This window comes from Dermacentor andersoni, chromosome 3 (assembly GCF_023375885.2).
Source record: "Dermacentor andersoni chromosome 3, qqDerAnde1_hic_scaffold, whole genome shotgun sequence".
Classification (NCBI taxonomy): Eukaryota; Metazoa; Arthropoda; class Arachnida; order Ixodida; family Ixodidae; genus Dermacentor; species Dermacentor andersoni.
Window position 1 is genome coordinate 171,400,473 of NC_092816.1, and position 5,076 is coordinate 171,405,548.

General features: G+C 47.3%; 1 long non-coding RNA gene across 1 annotated transcript; it reads left to right on the top strand.

Moving 5' to 3' along the window:
• The first annotated feature begins 563 nt into the window (after positions 1–563).
• Positions 564–4,765, top strand: LOC140216472 (uncharacterized). Its single transcript, XR_011893156.1, has 3 exons — positions 564–635; positions 3,626–3,730; positions 4,340–4,765. It is a non-coding gene; the product is annotated as an uncharacterized lncRNA (long non-coding RNA).
• Positions 4,766–5,076: the final 311 nt, after the last annotated feature.

Here is a 5,076-nt window from a genome sequence, read left to right on the forward strand (position 1 = left end):
TTCTAGTCAATTATTAGAGCTTCGCAAGCAACATGATGATGATGATGATGATGTGTAGTGTTTTATGGCGCAAGGGCCAGGTATGGCCAAAGAGCGCCATGACAAATGGTAGTGGTAACGATGTATTATGGAAGATGTGACTTGGCTGTAAAGTGGCCTAAAAATAGTCGCTGTAAAGTGCGTAAAATCTACGTGCTATAAAATTATGGCGATGATTAATGACGAAGACTGAAGATTAAAATCCATCGTAAAAGAATGATGCACTGTTAAAAATATGCGAGACGTTAAATTGCTTACAGCACTACAGCCTCGCCAGAGCCCTTGAACCACAAGGGCCTAGAGGCATGTGCTTATTAAAAATAATTATCGCAGCGACATCCTCAGAAGAGAGGGAGCGCTACGAACGTGTGGGGCTAATAACATGCAACACAACATCTTTCAAAAAACCTAAGACGGCATTGGTGTCAAAGAGTGGTTCTGGACCAAGTAACATAACAGGATGAAGGGGGATCTGGTGCCTGTATGCTAAGAGAAAATGTTTTTTTCTTTCGGGTTCGGCTTCCCGACACTCCAGTAGGACGTGGAGGACGGTCAGCCTCTCCCCGCATCTACCACAGGTTGGAGGCTCGTTTCCCGTGAGTAAAAAGTTATGTGTGCCAAAAGTGTGTCCTATTCTTAGGCGGCAGAATAGCACATCTGTCCGGCGGCATTTTGTTACAAGAGGCCAGAAACCTAATTGTGGCTTTATTACATGCAGTTTATTATTTATTTCTTCGTCCCACATGCGTTGCCAGTGGCTTCGTAGTTTCCTTCTTAAGAAAGGCTTCAGGTCTGTGACAGGGACCGAAGCAGTAGGATTAACTGCATGCAATGAGATTGATGTGGCCATCTGGTCGGCTAGAACGTTTCCCTCGATGCCCCTATGTCCAGGCACCCAGCATATGATCACATGTTGGTTAGATATATATGCTTTGCACAGTGCGGAGTAGAGCTCATTAAATACTGGATTTTTCTGAATACAGAAAGACATCAAGGCCTTCACAACACTCAGGGAGTCCGTATATATAATTGATTTCTGGAGTTGTGATTTATTTATATGCTTTACGGCCGACAGCAGTGCGTACGCCTCAGCCGTAAAGATGCTAGTTTCCGGGTGCAGTGCGTCGGATTCCGAGAAGGATGGACCGACGGCTGCATAGGATACCCTGTCGTGTGACTTTGATGCGTCTGTGTAGAACTCCGTGCAGGAGTATTTGTGCTGGAGTTCCCGGAAATGCATCTTTATTTCAATCTCTGGGGCATGCTTTGTGACTTCCACGAATGATATATCACATTGTATGAGCTGCCACTCCCAAGGAGGTAGCAGCTTGGCTGGATGCATTAGGCGAAGCTCGAGGAGTGGAACGTGCATTTCTTCGCTAAGCTCCCTCACACGCAGCGAGAAAGGCTGTCCTACGGACGTACGATTGCGAAAGAGTGTAGCACATGTCATGTCATTAATGGTACTGAAACAGGGATGTTGGGGGTTTGAGTGGACTTTCAGAAAATATGTATGGCTGATGAATGTTCTCTGCAGATGAAGTGACCACTCATTTGATTCTACATATAAACTTTGTATGGGACTCGTTCTGAAAGCGCCAGTGGCCAGTCGGATTCCTAGATGGTGGACTGGGTCTAGCATCCTTAGTGCGCTCGGGGCGGCAGAGTGGTAAATCACGGCGCCATAGTCTAGTCGTGATCGAATGAGGCTTTTATAGAGATTCATTAAGCATTTCCTGTCACTACCCCACGTAGTCTGGGATAGAAGTTTGATTATGTTCATTGTTTTTAGACACTTTTCTTTGAGATGTTTAATGTGGGGGACGAAGGTGAGTCTGTAGTCAAGTATGACACCTAGAAATTTGTGTTCTTTGTTTACAGGTATTTGTTGTCCACCCAGTTCTATGCAAGGATCTGGGATAAGTCCTCTCTTTCTTGTAAAAAGAACACAAGAGCTTTTGTTAGGATTGATATTAAACCCATTCTTGTCTGCCCACATTGACACTTTGTTCAGGCCATGCTGTACCTGTCTCTCGCAGACTGCGAGGTTACAAGATTTGAAAGCTATTTGAATGTCGTCCACGTAGACAGAGTAAAAGATGGCGGGTGGTAGTGAAGCACGAAGCGTGTTCATCTTCACGATAAATAGCGTGCAGCTGAGCACGCCTCCTTGGGGTACACCCGTTTCTTGCGTAAAAGGACGTGAGAGTGCATTGCCGACTTTTACCCGGAAGGTACGATTTGACAGGTAGCTTTTTATTATATTAAACATATTACCGTGGATGCCCATTTCTGACAGGTCTCCTAAGATTCCGTAACGCCACGTTGTGTCATACGCCTTTTCCATATCGAGAAATATCGATAGGAAGAACTGTTTACGTATAAATGCGTCCCGGATATTCCCTTCGACACGCACGAGATGATCGGTTGTGGAGCGCCCTTCTCGGAAGCCGCACTGATAAGGATCAAGCATTTTGCTCTGTTCAAGGAAATGAATGAGTCGCCGATTTATCATTTTTTCGAACACCTTACAAATGCAACTTGTGAGGGCTATCGGGCGGTAACTTGCCACTGAGGAAGGGTCTTTGCCTTGTTTCAAAACAGGGACTATAATGGCTTCCTTCCACGCGGTTGGAAGGTACCCTGCATCCCAGATGGTGTTGAAAAGTGTGAGTAGTGTGAGTTGCGTGTCATTGTGTAAGTTTTTGAGCATTTCATACATGATTCTATCAGATCCTGGTGCGGAACTCTTGCATGCGCTCAAGGCAGCTTTCAACTCGGCAGCACTAAAAGGGCAATTGTACGGTTCATTCTGTCGGCATTTATTGATGAGTGGCTTGCATTCTTCTATTTGTTTATATTTTAGGAAGGATTGCGAATAATGATTTGAGCTTGATACACTCTCAAAGTGCTCCCCGAGTGAGTTGGCCTGGTCTTGCAGCGTATCGCCCTGTGTGTTTACCAGGGGGACTGAGTATGTTTGCCTACCTCTAATCCTATTAACTCTGTTCCAGGCTTTGGCCTCATCCCTAAACGAGTTAATACTCGCTAGATACTTTTGCCAGCTTTCTCTTCTGGCCTGTCGGCGGGTTCTCCTACCTTGGGATTTCACTTTTTTAAAGTTGACAAGATTTTCTGCAGTGGGAGAAGCGCGTAGCATCTCCCACGCTTTGTTCTGATTCCTACGTGCGATTCTGCATTCATTGTTCCACCACGGGACATGCCGTTTGCATGCCGAGCCGCTTAATTCACGTATGCATTTAGATGCCGCATCTATTAAAAAGGCTGTGAAGTACTCCACAGCAGCATCGATTTCTAAAGAAGACAGGTCAGCCCATGAGATGCTAGAGAGAGCTCGAAATTTCTGCCAGTCGGCTGTGTCTATCTTCCACCTAGGAGCTTGTGGGGGACATTCGTTTTCTTTAGATGTTCTTATCAATATGGGGAAGTGGTCGCTCCCGTATGGATTGTTCATAACTTCCCATTCGAGTTCAGGCAGTATACACGGGGAAACTAGGCTGAGGTCAATTGATGAAAATGTTCTGTTGGCGAGAGAATAATATGTGGGTGCCTTCTTATTCAGCAGGCATGCACCAGAAGAGAAGAGGAACTGTTCAACAAGACGACCTCGCGCATCTATACGAGAGTCGCCCCACAGGCTGTTGTGCGCATTGAAATCTCCAAGTACAACGTAAGGTTCTGGCAATTCATCTATGAAGGACTGAAATTCATGTTTGCTTAGTTTGTAGTGTGGGGGTATATAAATCGAACAAATAGTGATAAGTTTGTTTAGCAAAACAATTCGTACCGCCACTGCCTCAAGGGCCGTTCGTAGCTGTAAATGTTGACATGCTATGCTCTTCTGGATTACAATTGCAACACCTCCCGATGATGCGATTGCATCATCGCGATCTTTGCGAAAAGTAACATGCTGTCGGAGAAAGTTTGTATGTTGTGATTTTAGGTGTGTTTCCTGTAGACACAGCACCTTTGGATTGTGTTTGTGTATAATCTCTTGCACATCATCGAGGTTCCTAAGAAGACCTCTGACATTCCATTGAATGATTTGTGTATCCATATTTTAAATTAAATTGGTGCTGTGTTTACGGAAACGGAAGGGATGTCTTACATTACAGAGCCCTTTCGAGGCCCTGTAATAGGGGTTTTGCTCTTTCTGAAGCGCTCGAGCGAACCTCGGCGCTCCTTAGGCGCTTGGTGCGCCTTGAGGACAGGTGTAGTGTCCATTGCCTCCTGTGAGACGCCGGACAAGCGCTCTTGCGAGCGAGATGTTTTCTGACAGAGTCCTGCCCCGGAGGGCAAGACCCCTGCGCCCCCCAGCCCGGAGGTCGATGGGGCTCCCTGAGGGATTTGGCTGCGCTGGCCGTTGCCAGCGCTGGAGGGGGCCTCGGAGGTTGGGGCAGCCTCGGCTGCGCCCACCTTCGGGGTCGATGGCTCCGTCTGCTCTGTTGGCGGAGCAGCGCTAGCTGCAACCACCGTGGGGGCAGATGGCGTGACTGGCGACTCACTGACTGTGGGTCGGACAGCCGCCGGAGGCCGTTGTGACGCTGCCCCCTGACGCGCCACATCGGCAAAGGTTTTCCTGGGCAGGTACGATACCCGCCTACGTGCCTCCTTGAAACTAATATTTTCCTTTACTTTTATTGTTACAATTTCCTTTTCTTTTTTCCACGATGGGCACGACCGCGAGTACGCGGCGTGCTCCCCGTCACAGTTTACACAGTGCAGAGTGTTTGCACAAGCTTCAGTGGCGTGTTCAAGGGCACTGCATTTGGCGCATGTTTGGCGGCCTCGGCAGCTCTGCGAGCTGTGGCCAAAACGCTGGCATTTGAAGCATCTTAGGGGATTTGGCACATATGGCCTGACACGGAGCTTGATGTACCCGGCCTCTACAGACTCGGGCAGAATACTTGAACCGAATGTGAGTATCAGGTGCTTTGTTTGAATTTCTTTTCCATCCCTTCTTATCTTAATTCTTCTCACATTGACGACATTCTGATCACTGAAGCCCTCCAGGAG